A 24,011-nucleotide genomic window follows, 5' to 3' on the forward strand; every position below is an offset into this window, starting at 1 on the left:
AGGCTCTAGGGGAGGATCCTGCCTTGTCTCTTCTGCTCCTGGTGGCTCCAGGCATTCCTTGGCTTGTGGCCGCATCCCTCCAATTTCTGCCTCTGTGTATGCTCTTCTAAGGACACTCATCGTTGGATTTAAGGTCCACCCGCATAATCCAGGATGATCTCACTTTGAGAGCCTTAATTAAATCTGCAAAGACCCTTTTTCTAAATAAGGTCACATTCATAGGTTTTGGGGCAGAACTTAGTATGTCCCAGGCACCAAGCTGCGTGTGGTACAGGTTCATTGTCTTCATAACCCCCTCCGAGGTGTGGTTATGCTTATTTTCTGGCTGGAGTCATGGCGGCTCAGAGAGGTTGAGGCACCTGCCTGAGGTCACACAGCTGGTGGTAGAAGCGGAACCTGGAACCCTCACTTTTGTCCCAAGGTTACAGCCCAGCCTCTCCCAGACCCAGACCTGGCTGGAGAGGTGTTTTGTGTGGCCCACGCTGGTATTTAAAAAAATTATACTGGTCGCCAGCATTTAAAGACGGGCAGATTTAGATCCAAATCTACATTTTGAGGCACTCCTGACAGTTTGGAAACTCTACACGGCAGCTGTCGGCCGGGGGCTGCCCCCGTTGGATGAGGTCTCTTCCTCGGCAGATCTCATTCTCACCAGGTTGATGCTTCCCAGCTCCTTGGCCGTGGGCAAGTGACTTGGCCCCTCCAGACCTTGATTTCCTCATCTGTCAAGTGGGGATAATCATGGCCTGGCCTCCTGGCTGTTGCTGCGACGGATAAGTGGGTTGATAAATGGGAAGTGAGTGAGTGGTACTGCATCAGGCTGGCCTTGTGGCTGTTAATTACCAACCTTCTTTTGGAATAACTTCAGACTTAGTTCATGGAGGCCGTCCAGGGTCCTGGGTCATGGACGCGTTCATCACAGAGGAAAACCGGGGAGTCGGGAGCCCCTCAGGGTTCTGATGCAGCTTATGGCCTGAGGCTCATTGTAAGCCTCCTGCCTTAGTTTCCTCATCTCTAGCAGCACCTGTTCTTTCTACCTGCTCAAATGAGGGAATAATGAAAGGAATTTAAAAATATAATTTTTTTTATTTTTTGCGGAACGCGGGCCTCTCCCGTTGCGGAGCACAGGCTCCGGACGCGCGGGCTCAGCGGCCATGGCTCACGGGCCCAGCCGCTCCACGGCATGTGGGATCTTCCCGGACCGGGGCACGAACCCGCGTCCCCTGCATCGGCAGGCGGACTCTCAACCACTGCGCCACCAGGAAGGCCCTAAAAATATAATTTTTGACTGTAATTATTATTTTAATATATGTGGCAGTATATAGAGAGTTGAGGATTCAGAAAACTGGCCATACTTGGGCAGCGACCTAATCTTCCTGAGCCTCAGTTTCCCCAACTGTAAGGTGGGATATGTTAGCATCCACTGCATGGGGCGTCGTGAGGACTCAGGAAGCAAAGTGCTTGAGTGTTGCCCCCTCCTGGTGAGAGCAGTGGGGATGGTGGGGGTGGGGGTGGGGATGGTGGAGGTGGGGGTGGGGATGTGGGGATGGGGGTGGGGATGGTGGGGGTGGGGGTGATGAAGGGTGTGTCAGGCACCTGGAGCTCATGGCCTGGGGGCGTGGGAATGGAGGTGGCTGTGGCCATAGGCCTGGGGGGGAGCCTGTTCTTGGGGGGCAGCCTGGCCCTCCCTGTCCTCTGCTGCAGGAGAATGACGTCACCTCCGTGCTCCCTTGGGCTCCGGCAGCTTGTGTATGGCCGCGGAGCCCAGATAAGTGGGGTACAGCTGTCAGCAGTCCTGGCCATCTGTGTCCTTGGCGGGGGAGGGAGAAAGGCCAGGGGCTGGGGCAGCGTCCAGCTGAGGTTTCAGAAGTCCTTCAACCCCGGTGGCGGGGGGGTAGGCGTGGGGAGGGTGTTCTTTGACTCCTCTTTGTGGTTTGGGACGTAAGCAGCCTTCAGCGCGTGTGTTCTGAGCTCGTACTGTGTGCTGGGCATTGTACCAGGCATGGGAGCTGCAGTCCTGGACACGCCAGGCCGGGTCCTTCTCCTTTGGGTGGGTGGTCAGGAGGGCCTCCCTGCGGAGGGGCCGTTGGAGCTGATGAGGAGTTGGGCGTGGGAGCAGCACGCCAGGCACAGGGTACAGCAAGTGCAAAGGCCCAGAGGTGGGAAGTGGCTATCACATGGGAGTGATCAGCAACTTATCAGTCTAATGTGATAAGCAGGCCGGTGGGCTTGGGGAGAAGGGGGTGGTGAGAGGGGAGAGGCCGGCCGGGCCTTGTAGGACATGGGGAGGAGGTGAGATTTGGGTTTCAATTCCTTGAGATGCCCGTGGAGGGTTCTGAGTGGGGGGCGGGGCATGATCTGATGCCTGTCTTACAGAGCCCTCTGGCTGCTGCGGGGCGAGGAGGCAGTGTTGGGGGGTTGAGAGGAGGCAGGGAAGACAGGGTGTGCCTCGGGCCAGGGCAGAGGCAGTATAATTGGAAGGAGGGAACAGAGTCATGATTCCTCTTGTAGGGAGCATGAACCAGGTATGCCGCTGCGTTAGACTTGGGCTGGGAGGGGAGGAGAGAAATAAGTCTCTTGAACTTCTATCTGAGGGACTCAGTGGCTGGTGGAGCTGTTTTCTAAGATGGAAATATCCGGGAGGGCAGTCAAGAGCAGATGGAAAGTGTGGGCCGTAAATCTGGTCCTAAATTCTTGGTGGGACAGCTCATTCACAACAGAAACCGACCTGATTAGAAAACGGGCCGAGGACTTCATAGAGATTTCTCCGAAGAAGATATGCAAGTGACCAACAGGCACACGAGGAAGCGCCCCGCATCACTCATGATTAGCGGAATGCAAATGCTAACCACGGTGAACCATCACCCGTGCCCACCAGGCTGGCTGCTATCAAAAAATGACAGTGATTAGTCAGGTTGTGGAGAAACTGGAACCCTTGTACAGTGTTGGAGGGAATATAAATGGTGCAGCTGCTGTGGGCAAGTCTGGTAGTTCCTCAAAAAATTGAAACATAGAATTACCATCAGATGCAGCAATTCTACTTCTGGGTACATATCCCAAATAATTGAAAGCAGGGACTTGAAGAGATATTTGCACACTCATGCTCATCGCAGCACTATTCACAATAGCCCAAAGGTGGAAACAACCCAAGTGACCATCACTAGATGGATGGATAAACAGAATATGGTCCATCCATACACTGGAATGTGATTCAGCCTTAAAAAGGAAAGAAATTCTGACACAGGCCATACATGGATGAACTTGGAGGATATTATGCTAAGTGAAAAAAGCCAGTCACAAAAAGACACATATTGTGTGATTCTGCTTATATGAAGCAGAATATTTTGTGATTCTACTTATATGAAGTCCCTATGGGGGGGCAAATTCATAGAGACAGAGAATAGAGGGTGGGTGCCAGGGGCTGGGGGAGGGGAGTTAGTGTTTAATGGGAATAGAATTTCAGTCGGGGAAGATGAAAATTTCTGGAGACTGATGGTGGGGATGATTGCACGACAGTGTGAATGTACTTAATGCCACTGAACTGTACGCTTAAAAATGGTAAAGAGGGCTTCCCTGGTGGCGCAGTGGTTGAGAGTCTGCCTGCCAATGCAGGGGACACGGGTTCGTGCCTCGGTCCGGGAAGATCCCACATGCCGCAGAGCGGCTGGACCCGTGAGCCATGGCCGCTGAGCCTGTGCGTCCGGAGCCTGTGCTCCGCAGCGGGAGAGGCCACAACAGTGAGAGGCCCGCATACCGCAAAAAAAAAAAAAAAAAAAAAAAAAAAAAATGGTAAAGATGGTACATGTGCCGTTATGTGTATTTGACCACAGTTTTAAAAAGTGATGGGGGAAATTCCCTGGTGGTCCAGTGGTTAGGACTCCACACTTCCACTGCAGGGGGTGCGGGTTTGATCCCTGGTCAGGGAACTAAGATCCTGCGTGCTGAGTGGCCCAGCCAAAAAAAAAAAAAAAAACCTCATGATGGGGTTTAACCTGAGGGGGATCAGTACCGGTCCCCCTCCCGCCCCTCCCCCCGCCCCACCAATCCAGGCATCAAGGATCGGTTTCGGGTTCGTAGGTGGTAGAACGGATTGACCAACCCCTGGCCAGGGTGATTACAGCACGCTGAGCCTCTTGCAAAAGATTGAGCTTTTGGAGGAGACAGCCCTGAGCCCCTGATTCCTCCAGGCTCAAACCACCGCTGCGCCATCTTACGAGACCTTGGCAAGCTTCCGCACGCGTTCTGGAACCAGGGCCAAGGTGAGTGGCGGAAAGCTCATTTAGCAAGCGTCCTTGTGGCCCGTGTACACCCGGGTACCTTCTTCAGAGCAGTGCATGTCCTTGTCACTTGATTCTCGGTACTGCCACCAAGGAGGAAAGGGAGGTACTCACGTCACCATGTGGCCGGTCAGGGGACCAAGGGGCAGAGGACAGGGGTTGGCACACTCTGTAAAGGACAAATAGTGAATATTCTCAGCTTTACGGGCCCAACAGGTTCTGTCTCCGCCTCTCACCTCCGCAGCCGTGGTACAGAAGCTGCGTGGACCATATATCTGTGAGGGGGCTGGCTGAGTGCCACACAGCTTTATTTGTGGACACCAACATGTGAATTTTATGAAACTTTCATGTGTCTTGAGTTAGTATTCTTCTGTTTTTTTTTTTTTTTTTTTTGAAACATGTAAAAATGTAAAACCGTTGTTAGCTCCCGGGATGAACAGAAACAGGTCAGATGTGGCCTGCAGGCTGTAGTTTGCTGAGCCCTTTCTTGCGTGCAAACAGGCTGCTTTATGATTGGGGTGAAATTGTGGTGTTTGAAGGAAGGGCTGTCCTCTGCCTGAATTATGTGGAGAAAGTGGGGCACAAGTCAGCCCTGTGCTCGTCCTAAAGAGCAGAGACAGGTAGACTGCCTGGAGTTCCCATCACGGTAGTGTAGTTGGTGGGTCCAGATGAGACCCCCGCTTACAGGTGGAGGGTGAGAGTGTGCTTGATTTGCCTGGGAGCCTGGGATCGGAACTGCGTGCGCCTTCCAGCAGTCATCTCCCTTCCCTGTGATCCTTATCTATCCACACCTGCGGTGAGCCTTTATGGAGGCAGTAGAATGTTAGAGCTCAGGCTTTGGGGGCAGACTGGAGTTGAGGACCCTCTGTCACTACTGGGTTTGTGCCCTTGGGCAAGTAAGTAGTTTAAACTCTCTGTGCCTCAGTTTCCTCCTCAACAAAACAAAGCAAATAATGGTACCTACCTCACGGACTAATGGTCATATTTAGAAGAAAGCAAGCATTGCATCGAATGGGATGTTTTGGGCTGCAAGCAACAGAAAAGCTGCTTCCAAGTGGCTGGTATAATACAGAGGTTTATTATTGTGCTTCATGAGAGACTGGAGGTGGTGGATGTCTCCAGATTTATTCAGCTGTTCAGTGATGTCAGGGTACTGGGTCAGTGTCTATGCAACTCTCTCAGCCTTGCCCTCATAGCCTCATGATGGCTGCCACAGTGCCGGACATCACACTGTCACACACATCATTCAAAGCCAGAAGGAGGGATGGTGCAATGGGAGGGCTCTGTTCAGTTCTTCCTCTTACTGGAAGAGGATCTTTTCTTTTCTCAGAAGCTGCCAGCAGACTTCTTTTTCCTTCTCATTGTTTAGACAGGCTCATGGGCCTGGACTACAGTCTGGGCCCATTTTCTCTGAGACTTAGGGCTTTCTCCCCAATACTAGAAGCAAGTCAGGGTTCACTTAGTGGGAGGAGGGGATAAAGGTGGCCTTTGGGCCTGCCACATCGAATGCTTATTTAGCATATGGCCTGGCACCCAGTAAATGCTGGCATCATTGTCAACGTTAGCCTAGTACATGTCAGGCAGGCAGAACTTTCACAACCGAACATCCCCAAGTAATCAGCAGCACCCCCAGAATCCCCTGTTGCTACCCAGCCCCAAGGGTGACCGCTACCCTGACTTCTTCCAGCATAGCTTAGTTTTACCTGGTTTTGTACTTTATCAAAATGGAGTCGGCCAGGGGGTACTGTTGTGGTCTGGCTTCTTTGTTCAGCATTAGGCTTGTGAGATCCGCCCACACTGCACACGGCTGTCCTTTCTCACTGCTGTGTGAACATAGAGTGATGTCTGGTTGATATTTGGGTTGTTTCTGGTTTGAGGAGTAAAGCTGCTGGGAACATTTGTGGACAAGTCTTTGTGTGGACATGTGTTTTCATTTCTCTTAGGTGATACCCAGGAATGGAATCACTGGGCTGTAGGGCATGGACTTTAGCTTTAGTAGCTAGTGCCCCAACAATATTCCAAAGTGGTTGTACCTAGTGACAGTCCTAATGTTAAACGATGTCTGGTGCTGGCCAGTGGTTGCCAATAAATACATTTGATGAGCTGAGCTCTTCCTGTTGTGTGTCTGAGTCATTTGTGAGTAACCGGTCATTTTTCCAATCCCTGCTCAGCTCCTCTCCGATGAACTTTGCCCCCCATAGCACTGAGGACCAGCTTTGAGCATATTAGATGCTCAGGCAGGGTTGGAATGAATGAATGAATGAATGAATGAATGAGTACCATGTTCTCATCCTGTGTTGCTGTAGGACAGGGATTGCAAACTCAGATACCCGTGAGGGTCATGCAGCAACTCCGGTGAGTGAAGCCACCTGGTGTGAGGCGATAGGGAGCACTGAGGCCTGTGGTAACGTGGAGAGCAGATCCCACACCAGGAGCAGCTGCTGCTCAGCTCAGCAGGCTGGGCCATGTGGGGAGGCAGGCCCAGTGCTGGCACATCTCCTGGTGTTTCAGAATTTATCTGCCATTTTTATTTTTATTTTTAAAAATTATTTATTTATTTATTTTTGGCTGCGTTGGGTCTTCACTGCTGCGCGCGGGCTTTCTCTACTGGCGGCGAGCGGGGGCTGCTCTTCGTTGTGGTGCGCAGGCTTCTCAATGCAGTGGCTTCTCTTGTTGTGGAGCGTGGTCTCTAGGCGCGCGGGCTTCAGTAGTTGTGGCACGTGGGCTGAGTTGTTGTAGCTCGCGGGATCCAGAGCGCAGGCTTCAGTAGTTGTGGCGCACGGGCTCAGTAGTTGTGGCTCACGGGCTTAGTTGCTCCGCGGCATGTGGGATCTTCCCGGACCGGAGCTTGAACCTGTGTCCCCTGCATTGGCAGGCGGATTCTTAACCACTGCGCCACCGGGAAGCCCTATCTGCCGTTTTTAAGATGTTGTCAGCAAATTCAAATATTTTGAAATACCATGTGATCCAAAACTCATCCACTGGCCAAATCGGACAGTTTGTGGAGTTGGCTTCAGGAAGACAGAAGACCTGTCTTTTTCTTTGGGGGTGGGGGAGGAGTTCGAATCTTTAAGTGGTTTAAAAGAAACTTGTTATGAAAATTTCAAATGTCCATGAAAAAAAAGGAGAGAACTCGGGACTTCCCTGGCAGTCCAGTGGTTAAGATTCCGCCCTTCCACTGCAGGGGGCGCGGGTTTGATCCCTGGTCCACATGCCGCGGGGTGTGGCCAAAAAAAAAAAGAAAAGAGAGAGAGAACAGTATGATTGCCCTGTGCCACTCATCTGCGTTAATGGACACTGAGTCCCGCGCCCTCCGGTTTCATGTGTACCACCACCTGCGTCCATTTCTCCTTCCCCGAGTTATTCTGAAGCATGTATCTGACGTCGGTTCGTCTGAGTCTCTAACACGGTGGTTCGCGGACTGTCTCCTGCAGCAGAAGCCCTGGAGGGCTTGTTAAAACACAGATGTCTGGGCCCCTCCCCCAGCGTTACTGAGTCGGCAGGTCTGAGACCGGGCCTGAGAGCCAGCTTTTCTATCACGTTCCCAGGTGATGCTGACGTTGCTGGTCCAGGGACCACGCTTTGAGAACCACTGCTTGAACAGGTGCATGGTAAACAAGGACATGAAGCAGAAGACCCCCTGCCCCTGTTGCTGCCCCGATGCTGTTATCCCGTGAAAACAAATTCCAAGGAAGAGCGATGAGTTTTTGAAATGAGGAACCTGATCAGCTACTCAGAAATGCCCTGCGTCCCCACCCCCTGCAGTTGGGTCCCTTTTGGGGGGCTGAGGAAGTGCGGCTCAGTGGTCGATCGGTCTCTGCCCAGCCAGGAAGCTTCCTGAGGCCCCCTAGCATCGCGAATCTCTGTCCTCTGACCTTTGCTCCCCCCAACCTGTCCTGTGGGAACCTGTTGGCTTTTCGAGGCCTGCTTTGGGGAGATGCCCCCCCTGGTTCTGATGTTGCCCCAGGAGAGGGGAGGCTGGCCTTCCAGGGCCCCTCAGTCCCTCCTGCCCCGTGTTTCCAGCTGACACTGCAGCTGGCTGAGCTCTTTGGGGGGTGTCTCAGTTCCTGTTCTGAGGGACACCCTTGTGTCACCGTGAAGCCAGACTGTCCTTTGGTCTTAGAATTCGGGAGGAGGCAGGGGCCCGTCTGCAGCCCAAAAAGGGCTTCTCTGCAGATGCAAGCTTTGAGAACAAGGTCCCACCCACCCCGCACTGCAGCACTTGCACGAAGTCCCACCCAGATTGTGTTCAGCCCTGCGTTTCTTTTAAGGAAGCTCGGGCTGCAAATAAAGCGCAGGGGTTCAAACAAGGAGGGGTGGACCGAGCATCCTGGGCCGGGTGTGGGGCTGCACTTCAGGACAGGGGGCTTCCCACGGCGGGACCTGGTCCACCGTGTCCCCGGCGGGGGCCCCGCCTGTTGGCTGCAGACAGGGATGCTCTGGAAAGGAAGCGGTACATGAGGAACAGATGTCCCTCTGCCGCGGCATTTGGGTGCTCCTGGGTGTGGAAGGGGCTGTATGGGAGGAAGCCCCGCATCTCTCAGTGGGTGTGGCAGGCGGGATGATGGGCCCCCCCCCAAAGACATCCTGATCCCGGGACCTGTGAATGTGTTGCCCCGCGTGACAAAAGGGACTTTGCAGATGTGATTAAGGATTTGGGAGATGGGGAGATTGTCCGGGATTATCTGGGTGGGACCAGTGCCATCCTAAGGGTAAGAGGGAGGCAGGGGCATCAGAAAGAGTGGGATGATGAAAGCAGAGGTTGAAGTGATAAGGGCGCCACAGCCAAGGAATGCGGGAGGATTCTAGAAGCTGGAAAAGTCAGGGACTTGGATTCTCCCCGAGAGCCTCCAGAGGGAACGGGCCCTGCCGACACCTTGATTTTAGCCCTATTTCGGGGTGAGACCTATTTTGGACTTCTGACCTCCCAAAGTGTAAGGTACTAAATTTGTGATGTTTTAAGCTGGTACGTTTTCGATCATTTGTCACAGCGGCAATAGGAAACGAATGCAATGAATTTGCTTCCATGAAAGCCAGGGAAGTAAAATTCTAACACATTCTGGTTCCCGTTTAAGTAAAATACTTAAACGTAAAATCATATTCTTTTCATATATCTACTTTTAAACATTTCAGTATTTTTTCAACGACTTTAATGTTCTGGAAAAAGAATGTATCTAGGGGCTCACATTTTTCCTTTGCTTCAAACTCTGATGTGACTTGGCCAGGCACTGATTTGAACCTCACGGTAGCCCTGTGAGATAGGTCCTGTTTTGTGTTTCAATAGCTTCCTATTTTAGAACAGTTTTAGATTTACAGAAAAATGGAGGAGATCGTACAGAGTGTACCTCACACCTGGTCTTCCTGTTGTTAGCATCTTTAATTAGTGTGGTCCATTTATTACAGCGAATGAACCAGTGGTGATACTTTAGTATTAACTAAAGTCTGCACTTTGTTGGGATTTCCTTAATTTCTATTTCACCTCCTTTTTCTGTCGCAGGATCCCGTCCGGGACACCATGTCACACTTAGTCACTGTGTCCCCTCAGGCTCCTCTCGGCCGTGCCCGTTTCTTAGACCATGCTTGTTTTTGGTGACCTGGATGATTTTGAAGAGCACCGGTCAGGGGTTTTGTCAGATGTCCTTCTCTTGGGATTTGTCTGATGTTTCTCTCATGATTCGACTGTGGTTTCTGGGTCTGGGGAGGAAGTGCACAGAGGGCAAGTGCCGCGCTCATCCCGTTATGTCAACATGACGCCCCTGTTGAGGCTGGTCCTGTTTCCAATCCCTTTTTACAGATGAGGAAACCGAGGCACAGGAAGCTGTGTCGGGCCCCTGTTGGTAGGAGGAGAAGGGCAGGAAGTTAGGAGGTAGGGAGCAGCTCGCTGCAGACGTAGGGCTGGGTCTCCTTGCTTGGGGGGGGCGCTCCCGGCCCCCCCCTCCCCCTGCCTCCAGCAGTCTCCTCGCTGTTCTCCAGGGGGTTAGGCGGAGAGCTTCGGAGGTCCGATTTGATGGAACGCAGCCCCCTTGTTGAGCCTTTGTGGGCTGAGGCTCCCCTTGAGGGAGTGATAAATGGCTTAAAAGCACTCACCTCCATATTAAATTTTTTGCTTTAATTTTCTTTTTCATTAAAAGAAATCTAAATTTAGGGAATTCCCTGGCAGTCCAGTGGTAAGGGCTCTGTGCTTCCACTGCAGGGGGCACGGGTATGATCCCTAGTTGGGGTACTAAGACCCCACAAGCTGTGTGGCTCAGCCAACATAAATAAATAAATAAATAAATATCTAAATTTAACATCCATACAGGAAAGTGCACAGCCTCAGGTGTGGAGTTTGATGAATTTTTACGTGGGCGTGCACACTTGCCACGCTCACCTGTAGAAGGCTCTCCTGCACCCCTTTCTGTCAACGCCCACCCCTATCACCAGAGATTAGCTTTGCCCGTTCCCTGGAACAGCACAGAAACGGACTCATACAGCGAGTTCTCCTGGGTGTCGAGCATCTCTTCGTCACGTTGTGCTTGTACGGTTCATCTGTGTCCACTCCCTTTCTTTGCTGGGTGATGCCCCATTGTATGAAGGGGCCCCCATTTGTCATCCATCCACTTGTTTGTGGACACTTGCGTTATTTAGCTTTAGGAGATAATGCCACAGTGCTTTCTATGGCAATTGTACCAAATGACTCTTCCACCAGCAGTGTGTGAGCATTCTTTTTTTTTTTTTTTTTTTTTTTTGTGGTACACGGGCCTCTCATTGTTGTGGCGTTGCAGAGCACAGGCTCCGGACGCGCAGGCTCAGCGGCCATGGCTCACGGGCCCAGCCGCTCCGCGGCATGTGGGATCCTCCCTGACCGGGGCACGAACCCGCGTCCCCTGCATTGGCAGGCGGACTTTCAACCACTGCGCCACCAGGGAAGCCCATGTGTGAGCATTCGTGGTTGCTGCACATCCTTGCTGACATTTGTTATTGTCAGTCTTTTTCTTATCCTTTTCTTTTTTCTGTTATATATATGTATTTAATTATTATTATATGTATATTTTTTCAGATTATTTTCCATTATAGTTTATTATAAGATATTGAATGTTGTTTCCTGTGTTATACAGTAATCCTTGTAGCTTATTTATTTTATATTTAGTAGTGTGTAACTGTTAATTGCATACTCCTTATTTATCCCAATAGGTTTTTTTTTTGGTCAGTCTTTTTCATGTTTGCCTTTTTGGTGTATGGTGTAGGATCTCCTTGTGAGTCTAATGGACCTTTCTCTGATGACTACACTGCCCAGGGCAGGTGGGGTGGCTCTGTGAAGTCACGGGGATTGAGCTTCCTGTCTTTCTACTCTACCATCCTTTGTGTGTGGCTTCCATTCTCAAGACTGCCTCATGATCCAAGGTGGCTGCTGTAGCTCAGTCCATCCTGTCTGCAGTCCAGGCAGCAGGAAGGGGGACTTGTCAACAGATACGTAGGAATTGCCGATGTTGATGATGCTGGGAAGACAAAACAGGTGATGGATAGAATGTGATGGGGGAAGGGCTACTTTAGAAAGGGTGGTTTCTTTGTCCATGTCATTCACTGCTAGAGTCCCCAGACCTAGAACAGAGACTGACATGCAGTGAGAAACCAGTAAATATTGTTGAGGGAAGGTCTTGTTGAAAAAGTGACTTCAGACTTGAGAAATGAGGGGGTCACCTATATGGGCATCGGCGGGAAGATTGCCCTTGGAGGAGCAAACAGTCAGTGCAAAGGCCCTGTGGCAGAATCTTGCCCAATGGGCTCAGGAACAGTGAGGCCAGTGTGGCTGGATCAGAGTGAGCAAGGTGGACGGCAAAGGGAGCTACGCTTGGTATAGATGCAGGGAGCCAGACGGTGCAAGACCTTGTAGGTCACTGTCAGAGATTTGGATTTAATTCCAAGATAAGTAGGGAGCCGTGGGAGGTGTTTGAGTGGGGGGAATACCATGATCAGATGTACCTTTTGAAAGGGTAACTCTGGGGCTTCCCTGGTGGCGCAGTGGTTGAGAGTCCGCCTGCCGACGCAGGGGACACGGGGTCGTGCCCCAGTCCGGGAAGATCCCACATGCCGCGGAGTGGCTGGGCCTGTGAGCCATGGCCACTGAGCCTGCGCGTCCGGAGCCTGTGCTCCGCAACGGGAGAGGCCACAACAGTGAGAGGCCCGCGTACTGCAAAAAAAAAAAAAAAAAAAAAAAAAAGGGTAACTCTGATCTATGCGGGAAATAGACTAGGGACAAAAGCAAAAGTGAGAAAACCAGTGAAGAGGTGACTGCATCTGTCGGAGCAAGTGATAATAGGAGCTGGGGTGGTTGGATGGATTTTTGGTGCATCTTAGAGCAAGACTTCCTGATGGATGGTTTTTGGGTGGGAGAGAAATGGAGGAATCAAGCATGACTCAACTTCTTAGCTTAAGCAACTCACCCCGCTGTTTCAGCAATGTGCTTGGGTTTTCTATAAAAAACCTTTTCTTTTATTCTTCTTCCTTTAAAATCAAAAGAAGTTGGAACATTAGCCAAGGGTGTGGCGTTCCCAAATTCCAGACTGAATCAGCCCATGCTGCAGTCTTCCCTGCGTTCATGGGCCCCACGGGGCTGGGGACATCTCTGGAGCCCTCGGATGCAGGGGGTAGGAAGTGACTTATTGGAGTGGGAAGGGTCTGGTTCTGTCCCAGAACCTGGCCTCAGACAGGTGAGTCGGCCTCCTGGCTCATCTGGTCAGACGTGTGTTTCCTGTTATCACTGGGGGAGGGATTGGGTTTTGCAATTCAATGGCCAGGTCAAAATTAATGATTAATTTGCGAAACTCTTGTCCTGTGTGCTCTGAGCCCAGTGGGAGAGCAATGTGAGGACACTGGCCTGCATGTTGATGCAGGACCTGTGGCTTGGTCTCTTCCAGCACCTGCGACATCGGGGTGATGTTTGGCCCTCGATCTTCAGTGTCTGTGTCTGTTCAATGGGCCTTTGAGAATTTAATGAGGTGAGGTAGGTGGAAGTGTTTTGCTACCTGAGCCGTGCTTTACAGATGGTGGATAGGATTCTCCAGCTCCCCGACCCTCCCCCAGCTTCTCAGGGGCCCCGTCTTGTTCATCTTTAAATTCAGAACATATCATCTAGCACAGGGTGGGTGACTGTCCACAGAATGACCTGGGTCCTATATAGGTCAGAGCAAGGCTCATTGTAGTTAGCTCCCCAAAGGCTTCGTGGAGGAGGTGGCACCTGGAGAGTGGGGTTTTGGATTTGGCAGTCAGGGCCATCCTGGGAGCAGGGAGAGTGCCGTGGGAAGGCAGTGGCCACTTGTGGGTTCAAGCGACACCCTGATCACTTCGCTTTGCCCTGGCTTTTTGCCCCTGGGTTGGGCTGAATAGGGTACCCCCCCAAAAAAAATGGTACGTCCAAGTCCTAACCCCCGTTACCTGCGAAGGTGACCTTATTTGGAAATAGGGTCTTTGCAGGTGTGATTAAGGTAAGGGCCAGGTGGGCCCCAAGTCCAACACGAACGTCCTTATAAGGAGAGGACACGTGGCGGGGGGAAGTGATGACAGAGGAAGAGGTTGGAGGGATGCGCCTAGGAAAGCCCGAGACCACCAGGACCTAGATAAGCAAGTTAGGAGCCTTCCCTGGAGCCTTCCAAAGGAGCACGGCCCTGCCCACACCTTGATTCCGGACTTCCGGCCTCCAGAACTGGGAGAGGATACATGTTCTAAGTCACCCAGTGTGTGACTTTGTTCCAGCGGCCTAAGGGGCCTAACGCAGATGCTTTACTGCTCGGGAGATGGGCGAGAGGAGATTTCCTGGTAGGTGGTTTCACCGGGGTCACGGACTTCCTGGCCCTCGAGACCCGGCAAGAGATGCTTTTTCTGGCCTCTGAGGTCCCGTGCTCTGGCTGTTGGCTCCTGAGGGTGAAGGTAGCGGTCCCTGGAGTCATGGGGCCCCTCTCAGCCTCTGCCTGCTTCTCTACTCCAAGCTCGTCCCATGCATGTGCAGGAGGCCTGCCTGGCTGACCTGAGGCCCCTGGAGGGACAGCCGTGTGAGGCCTGGGCCTCTCCCGTGCCTTCCGCTGGCCTCTCTGCGAAGCAGAAGGCTGGTCTGGTGTCCCTCACCCTGCATTCTCCGGGCCTCAGGACATCTGCTCTGCCCTGTCCCCGGGCAGGGTCCTCACTGCCTGGCCTGGAAAGGAGATGGGGTCTGTTGGAGGTGGGACCACCCTTGGATGGGACAGTGGTCTGAGCCTCATCATCCGTTTACCCCAGTCCTGAGGCTGTGGCCTGGCCTGTGAGGTTGCCGCTCACATTTTTATTAAAATGGTGATTTTTAAGGTGTATTTCATTGACACATGAAATTTTCATTTGTTCCATCACACGTCCACTGAGCTGCTTGGGCCCCAGATAGGCCATGCTCTCTGTGTATTTAAAAAAAAAAATTATCTCGGGAATTCCCTGGAGGTCCAGTGGTTAGGACTCTGCGCGTTCACTGCTGTGGGCTCGGGTTCAATCCCTGGTCAGGGACCTAAGATCCTGCAAGCCATGCAGCACAGCACGCCCGCCTCCCCACATTCCCTCAGTTAAGAGCTTTTAAAAACATACACAAAGGAGAAAGCAGATCACCGCCCCCTAGATGTTTCTACTTTGATTCTATTTGTTCCCGAGCTCACATTGCTGAGCACCTGCTGAGTGCCAAGCACTGTTCCAGGCCCTGGAGATACATCAGTGAGCAGCTGAGGATCCAGTCCTGGTGGGTTTATGATCTAGCGGGGCAGACAGATGAAGAACAATAGACACAATTAATTATAATTATGCTGGAAGGTGACAAGGACTATGGAAAAACCAGAGCAGGTTGGGGGGGTGTTCAGGAATTTTGAAGGTGGATGGGGTGGGTCTTCCTGAGAGGGGGCATGTGAGGAAAGATTAGGAGGGGCGAGAGATTTGGCCATGCTGCTACGTCAGGAAAAACATTGAGGGCAGAGGGAACAGCCCATGCAAAGGCCCTGGGGCAGGAGTGTGCCTGCATATACAGGGGACAGCAAGGAGGCCAGCATGGACGGGCTGAGTGAGTGACAGGGACATGGTAGGATGTGGGGCCTGGAGAGGCCACAAGGGCCAGACCAGATGGAGGGACGTATAGACCAATGCTGAGCTGGCAGCTTTTAGGTTAATATCATTTCCAAGATATAAAATGTTCCACATTATTTTGTGTGTTTGAAAAATTCATGTGAAGAGCCAATAGTGACTGTTACCTTTCTGCAGCTTGCCTTTTTTTTCACTCAAGATTCTTTCTCTACCTTATCCAGGTAGACCCAGTCCTTTCATTCATTTTGCCTGATATAGTTGTGTGCAGAAGCCCGATTTATCTCTGGCTGAGAATCTGCTGAACCGTCTGATCCTTTTTGAGATTCGACGATTCTGAGGCATGCAGGATCTTAGTTCCCCGACCAGGGATAGAACCTGTGCCCCCTGCAGTAGAAGCTAGGAGTCTTAACCTCTGGACCGCCAGGGAAGTCCCTCGACGATTCTTTTGCAGCCCTCTCGCACACACGTGGGACTATCTCTAGGGCAGAGTTGTCCAGCTGTGGGCTGTGATCCGATAGAGGGATGTGAGATGACTGGGGTCAGTGGGGACCAACACTGTAAAAACAGAATGGACTGGGAGAGAATATCTGAGGAGCAAAGAATCCGCTGGGAGTGTAAGTGACATCATATTGGAAAGGCGGGTGTTCTTTCCTGAAGCTTGTTTCAGTCACCCCAGGTGTGTAGGTTGTGGTCCTGGGCGGGGCCAGCAGTGTCTGAGAGCCAGTGTGCAGAGCAGGAGACTGCAGGGTCATGGGGGCGTGCCTCACGTTCTGGGGCACCTCTGTTTCCCCACACCTTTACCCTCACTTGGTTTTCTCAGGTGACTTAATTTGTGTCCATCTTTTGGGAAATATCTCCTTTTAATTTGCAGCTAATCTTTTTTCTTTTTTAAATTGTGGTAAGTTTCACTTAACATAAAGCTCACCATTTAAACCGTTAAAAAGTGTACAATTGAGTGGTGTTTAGTACATTCGCAATGTTGTGCAGCCATTACCACTGTCTAGTTCCAGAACATCTTCATCACCCCAAAAGGAAACCCTATACCCATAAAGGAGTCCCTCCCCAATGCTCCCCTGGCATCCACCAGGCTGCTTTCTGTCCCTATGGATTTGCCTATTCTTTTTTTTTTTGGCCGCGCTGCGCAGCTTGCAGGATTTCAGTTCCCCGACCAGCAATTGAACCTGGGCCACAGCAGTGAAAACCCGGAATCCTAACCACTAGGCCATCAGGGAACTCCCTTGCTTATTCTAGACACTTCACGTAAATGGAATCATACAGTGTGTGTCCTTTTGCAACTGGCTTATTTCACTTAGTAATGTTTTCAAAGTTCATCCATGGTATATAGCCTGTGTCAGAATTTCCTTCTTTTTTTTTTTTTTTTGCGTTATGCGGGCCTCTCACTGTTGTGGCCTCTCTTGTTGCGGAGCACAGGCTCCGGACGCGCAGGCTCAGCGGCCATGGCTCACGGGCCCAGCCGCTCCACGGCATGTGGGATCTTCCCGGACCGGGGCACGAACCCGTGTCCTCTGCATTGGCAGGCGGACTCTCAACCACTGCACCACCAGGGAAGCCCAGAATTTCCTTCTTTTTAAAGGCTGAATAACATTGGATACACCACATTGCATTTATCCACTCATCCATCGATGGACACTTGGGTTGCTTCCACCGGTTGGCTATTGTATATAATGCTGCTGTGAATATAGATGTGCTCACATACCCCCTTTTAAAAAAGGCTTGATGAAAATGTCCCATCTCTTGATTTTAGTTGCCACGCTGGTGAGGTATATACATTGGATAAAGCTCAACAAACTACACGTAAAAAGGATGAATGATCAGGACCTCGATAACATTTTGCTAAGTGAAAGAAGACATATGTGGCCTTTTGTGTCTCTGCTTGTTTTTAAGAAATAGAGAATTATGGACACATTTGAAGACTTGTATGATTCTCTTTATCGGAGAAAAGGCAAATCCGTAGAGACAGAAAGTAGACTGGTGGTTGCCAGGGGCTAAGGGAGAGAATTGAGTGCTAACGAGGTTCTGTTTCAGGTGATGAAATGTTCTGAAATTAGACGGTGGTGATGGCTGCGCAACTCTGAGAACAGACTAGAAACCATTGAGTCGTACACTTTAAATGGATACATTGTGTGGTATCTGAATCAGATCTCAATAAAACTGTCAGAAAATCTTAGTGTTGTGTTTTCAAGGTTCATCCATAACATTCATCCTTTTTAAGTGCAGTTTGATGAGCTTTATCAAATGTATACATCTCACCAAAATCAAGGGATGGGACGTTTTCATCACCCCAAATAGCTTCCTGGTGCCCTTTTGCAGTCAGCTTCCTCCCTCCCCCGAGTCCCTGGCAACCACTGATCTGGTTTCTGTCCCTAGAGTTTTCCCTTTTCCACAATGTCATATAAGTGAAATCATATAGTATGTAGCTTTTTGTATCTGGCTCTTTCAATTTAACATAGGCTTTCTTGTCTAATTTTTTTTTTTTTTTTTTTTTTGGCCTTGCCGTGTGGCATGTGGGATCTTAGTTCCCCGACCAGGGATCGAACCTGTGCCCCTTGCATTGGCAGCTCAGAGCCTTAATCACTGGACCACCAGGGAAGTCCCTAACATAGGCTTTTGAGGTTCATCCAAGTGGCATTTTCAGCAGTTGGTTCCTTTTGATTACCGAACATTTATTCTATTGTATGGATGCACAGTAGTTGGTTTATCCATTGTGGATGTTTGAGTTGTTTTGAAAACAAATTTGTGGGCTTCCCTGGTGGCGCAGTGGTTGAGAGTCTGCCTGCCGATGCAGGGGACACGGGTTCGTGCCCTGGTCTGGGAAGATCCCACATGCCGCGGAGCGGCTGGGCCCGTGAGCCATGGCCACTGAACCTGCGTGTCCGAAGCCTGTGCTCCGCAACGGGAGAGGCCACAAGAGTGAGAGGCCCACGTACTGCAAAAAAAAAAAAAAACCAAAAAAACATATTTGTGATTGACGGACATTTAGGTAAGTCATGCTCTTAAAGGCTTCCTAGCCTTTGCGAGGCTGGGCCCCTGCCAGGACCGCCCTCCCCATCTTCTTTCCCTGGCAAAGCCCAACTCCTTTGTTCAATCCCCAGCTCACATGCCCTCTCTTCCAGGCAGCCCTCCTGACTGTCCAGAATGAGCCTGGAGAATCTGGTTGGATAAAAGGGAGTGGCGTCCAACGAGGGATCACCTTGGCCTTCTCTCTCAGCCTTTGTTTTCGGGCTGTGATCTTTGACCTTAGGGGAGGGGGCAGCGATAGAATCAGTTGTTAGTCAAAAGGCCCTGAGCTTGGCCTGTGCACTGTTATCTAATCAGCTGCCTGGTCCTGATGCCTCTGGTCCGTTGTGACCGAAACAAAGTTATCCTGTGGATCGTAAGCAGTGCAAAGTCCAACCCCCACTGGAGGTGGGGCAGTGACAGGGGGAGGAGGAAGGGCTGGTCACTTCGTGCCAGGTAACTGCGTGGCTGATCTTCTGGGTCCCCAGGCTCTACCGGACCCTGTTCTAAGCACTTTACCTCTACATACCCACTTATTTTGGACGCTATCATTATACCCATGTTATGGATGAGGAAACTGAGGTGCAGAGAGGATCAGTGACTTATCCCAGAAGGCAGAGCTGGGTCACAGGAGATTGCCCAATGAACAGGGGTGGGACCCCAGGGCCCCAAAACCCCTTCTGTTGGAGGGAGAGACACATGGCTTCATCGGGTGACTCATCGGTTTGGCGCTGATTTATCCCTGAACCGGGTGGGCAGGCCAGGAGATTAGGAAAGCACAGAGGAATTCCGGAATTCCAAAAAAGCCTTGTCCGGGTCAAGGTTCCTTTGCCAAGAAACAGGGCTGGGGGAGGGAGGCAGGAACTGGAAACTTTTTTTTATTTTAAACCACTTTATTGAGGTATCGTTGACATTTGAAAAAACTATATGTATATAATTATGCAACTCGATGAGTTTGGAGAGAAGTATACACCTGTGAAACCATCACCACGATCAAGACGTCCATCACCTCCGGAAGTTTCCTCCCAAGCTCTTTCTTTATGTTTGTTATTATTGGCAGTAGTAGTAATCGAGGTTATGCATGATGAATAAGAGTTAGCAATACTGCGTTGTATATTTCAATATTTGCGAAGAGGGTAGATCTCATGTTATATATTTTTGCTACCGAGTCCAAGCTCGCTCTGCTTGCCGCACGACAGGCCAATAAATCAGAGACGAGGTGTTGAGGCAGGCAATACGAATTTTGTTTTAAACATCTTTATTGGAATGTAATTGCTTTACAATGGTGTGTTAGTTTCTGCTGTATAACAAAGTGAATCAGCTATGCATATACATATATCCCCATATCTCCTCCCTCTTGCGTCCCCTTCCCACCCTCCCTATCCCACCCCTCTAGGTGGTCACAAAGCACCGAGCTGATCTCCCTGTGCTCTGCGGCTGCTTCCCACTAGCTATCGATTTTATATTTGGTGGTGTATATATGTCAGTGCTACTGTCCTTCCCCCTCCCCGTGTCCTCGAGTCCATTGTCTATACGACTGTTCATTCGTAAAGCCAGCAGACGGAGAAGACAGCCGACTAATGTCTCAAAGTAACCATCTTACAGGGTTTGGATGCTAGTTTGTTTTATAGCACAGAGAGGGGGAGGAGATGAGGAAGTAAAGTAAAAAGGCCATACGTTTTGCGAATATCCCCTGGAATGGCCAGCCTCGGTGAGGGGACGTGTTCATTTCTTCTTTCTTGCAGCCATCCCCAGGTGGACAGGGTCAGGATGCTTCCCTGAACAAAGGCACTTTGGTTTAACATTCAGGCAGAGGGACCGGGTTCCCCGAGGCAGGCCGTTCTGTATAGACAGAGTCCTTTAAGTGAACGCAAGCAACGGAAAGCAAAGTTTAAAGTAAAAGAAACAGATCCAACATGGAGTCCGATTTGGCTCTTCCCTGTTACATTTTATCCCAAACACGTCAAAAGAAGGAAACTGGATTGATGTCGCGTTTTCTCCTGGCCGAGTGCGCTGACTGAAGCCAGGACAGGCGGGCCCCCTACCTACTAGCCCCGGGTGTACCTGTTCTGTGGATGGGGGATGGAGAGAGGGCATGATGGCACTGCCCGTCTGTCGCTCCTCCCCGTGGGCCTGTCTTTGTTGCTTTGGGTTAAAGATTTCCATCCTGCATGACTAACAACCGCCCCCCCCCATGCCTGCAACCCCATGAGCAGCCTCCAGGCTGACATTTGAATTCCACTCTCCAAGCCTGTGGCTGGTGGGAGGGAGCTGGGGGAATGGCCTCTGGGGTGGGACCTGCTGTGGGCCAGTGGGGAGGGGGAGAGCTACCCAGCCTCCCAGGCCCCAGTCCCGCCCCCGCCGTAACATGGAAAGGTCACCCCCTCCGGGAGATGGTGCAGGTGAGGTGCTCTGGCAGGTGTGGCAAAGGGGCATCCCGGCGGTCCAGCCGTGGCCTGAAGATGTGTGACCTGCCTCCTGGGTGTGTTTGTTTTTTTTTTAAATGTGATGGAACTGCACATTTAAAAAATTTTTTATTTTTTAATTTATTTTTATTTTTTGGCTGTGTTGGGTCTTCGTTTCTGTGCAAGGGCTTTCTCTAGTTGTGGCGAGCGGGGGCCCACTCTTCATCGCGGTGCGCGGGCCTCTCACTGTCGCGGCCTCTCTTGTTGTGGAGCACAAGCTCCAGACGCGCAGGCTCAGTAGTTGTGGCTCACGAGCCTAGTTGCTCCGCGGATATGGGATCCTCCCAGACCAGGGCTCGAACCCGTGTCCCCTGCATTGGCAGGCGGATTCTCAACCACTGCGCCACCAGGGTTTGATTTTGAAAAATAAGTTGCTGCCATTGAAACAATTGGGAGATGCCATAGAAACATCTGGATTTATGGCAGCTCACAACATGGGAGGAGCTGGAAAAACCCAAGCCCCGGGGACCTCAGGGGCCTGGAGGGAAGTTGCAGATGCTGCCTTTGTTTTGGGGGGGGTGACCCCTTCCGTCCACCATGTCCTCCCCACCTCCATGCTCACGTGAATTGCCCTCTTGGTTGTATGTGTCAGGACTGAGCTGGGGACGGGCCCTGCCTACAGCTGTACACGGGGACTGCCACTCCATTCCTCCTCCCCTTCTCCTGGCCGGCCCCAGGATGTGCCCTCACTGGGCTCTGCAGCTCCAGAGCTGGGGGCTGGGAGGCCCGGATGCTGGCTTCCCCCTCCCTGCCTTAAACTTGGGAGAGGTGCGCTCAGGGCTGGCCCCCACCAGGGTCTTGTGGCCTTTTCCCTCGCACTGAAGAGGTCAGCAGTCACCTGTCAGAGTGGACCCTCCTGCACCCCGCACCAAACTCCCTCACTTACGTCTTCATTAAAACTGACAAAGGAAACCAATAATAATAATAGTAATAATAATTATAATCATCATAATAATAATAGTGGCTGCCTCGAAGGATCGTGGTGCTAGTCAGGGAAGTGACAATGCAGCTAAGAGTCTAGAACAAGCACCTGACACACAGGCCCGCTTGGGAAATGCTCGTGTTTTTCTTTTTTTAGTTTTATATTGGAGTATAGTTGATTTACACTGTTGTGTTAGTTTCAGGTGTACAACTAAGTGATTTATATATAGTAGTGTCTATATGTTAATCCCAACCTCCTAATTTCCCTTTGGTAACCGTAAATTTGTTTTCTGTGTCTGTGAGTCTGTTTCTGTTTTGTAAATAAGTTCATTTGTATCATTTTTTTTTAGGCTCCACATACAAGTGATATGTATGATATTTGTCTTTCTCTGTCTGACTTACTTCACTTAGTATAGTAATCTCTAGATCCATCCATGTTGCTGCAAATGGCATGATTTTATTCTTTTTTATGGCTGAGTAATATTCCACTGCATATGTGTACCACATCTTCTTTATCCATTCATCTGTCAATGGACATTTAGGTTGCTTCCATGACCTGGCTATTGTAAATAGTGCTGCAGTGAACACTGAGGTGCATGTATCTTTTCGAATTAGAGTTTTCTCTGGATACATACCCAAGGGTGGGATTGCTGGACCATATGGTAGTTCTATTTTTAGTTTTTTGAGGAACCTCCATACTGTTCTTCATAGTGGCTGCACCAATTTACATTCCCACCAACAGTGTAGGAGGGTTCTCTTTTCTCCACACCCTCTCCAGCAGGGAAATACCCTTTTTTGTTGCTTTGTACGAACCATGTTTACTAGTCACCTTTATTTGCAGGTACTGGATGCTCGGGTTATAAAAATGATCCTTGTGACTCCCGTAGCTGGTAGGAAGACGTGTTTATCAATAAAGGATTGTTACACCTGAAGGCAAGTCTCTGATCTCCTGATATTTTCAAGAGAACCCTGAAGTCCAGATTTTATGTTCAATCTCCCAGTTTTTTGTTCTTGGCAATGAGTTCAACTTTTCTTCATTTAAATGCCACGTAGGTCAAATGAGGCACAGCTGAGGCTATAGAGTCACTGGTCCCATTGTACAGATGGGAAAACTGAGGTTCAGGGCCGACTAACTTGCTCGAAGGGCCCTCAGGTCAGACTCCCTCCAATCTGCTCCTTCCCAGAGCCTGCCGGTTGGGGACCTGGGGCCGAGCCTGACCTCCAGCTCCAGTCTTCTGCCTCCTCTGGGGCTGCTGCCCATTGGTTCTGGGACAGTCTGTTTGGGGACAGTGGGGATGGCTGTCCTTGTCCTGGAAGACCACGTTCAAAGAAAGGGTGAGGGTGACGCAAGCTGCCCAGACATCTAGCTTTGCAACATTGAGTGTCTGTCTGATGGGCTGGGTCAGGCTGGGCGGGGGCGGGGTTGGGTGGCACTGGGGGGACCTCCTGTGTCACTGGGGCAGGGAGCTCAGAGCTGAGGAGCGAAGCAGGGATTAGAGGCCAGTGTATCTGACAGACTCTCCGAGTGAGCTTCAGACCTGTTATCTTCCGCCGTTTAAGGAAATCAAATTTTGGCCAAGCTTTATAAATCTGGAGATTTATAGTTTATATAAATTTCTGCCTTGCTGGCTTTTCGTGGAAAACTGCTTCTGTTCTCATCTCCTTCTGCTCTCCCCCTCATAGACTCTGCTCTGGCCACGCTGGCCTCCTTGCTGCTCCTGAATGCTCGGTCTCAGCTCCTCCCTGCCTCAGGGCCTTTGCACGGGCTGTGGCTTCTTCATGGACTTACCCACCACCACCAAATACACGTGTTCCCCTCAGTGCCCTTAGTTTTTAATTTTGGTTTAGTTTTGGTCTTTTTTTTTTCCTTACATTTCACCTGCCTGACTCCTCTGTTTAAAATTGCAGTCTTCTTCCCTGTTCCTGCTGTGTTTTCACTATGCCCTGTCACATAGCATGCACTTTACCCTAATTATTGAAGACCTTTCCCTTACTGGAATAAGAGCCACACAACGGTGGAGATCTGGGTCTGTCTTGTTCACTCTCCTATCCCCAGCTCTTAGAAAAGGGCCTGACTTGTAGTAAGTGCTCAATAAATGTGTGTTGACAGACATAGAAAACAAACCTATGGTCACCAAAGGGGGAAGTGGGATGGGGAGGGCCAAATTAGGAATTTGGGAGTAACAGATACACACTACTGTATATAAAGTAGGTAAACAAGAAGGACCTACTGTATAGCAAGAGGAACTATATTCAATATCTT

General features: G+C 50.6%; 1 protein-coding gene across 3 annotated transcripts in view; it reads left to right on the forward strand.

Annotated features, from left to right (window-relative positions):
* The window catches only part of SCARB1 (scavenger receptor class B member 1), a 79,304-nt gene that overhangs the window by 17,940 nt on the left and 37,353 nt on the right, over nt 1–24,011 (forward strand). The window lies entirely within an intron of this gene.

Source organism: Mesoplodon mirus (assembly GCF_964341445.2).
Source record: "Mesoplodon mirus genome assembly, chromosome: 13".
Classification (NCBI taxonomy): Eukaryota; Metazoa; Chordata; class Mammalia; order Artiodactyla; family Ziphiidae; genus Mesoplodon; species Mesoplodon mirus.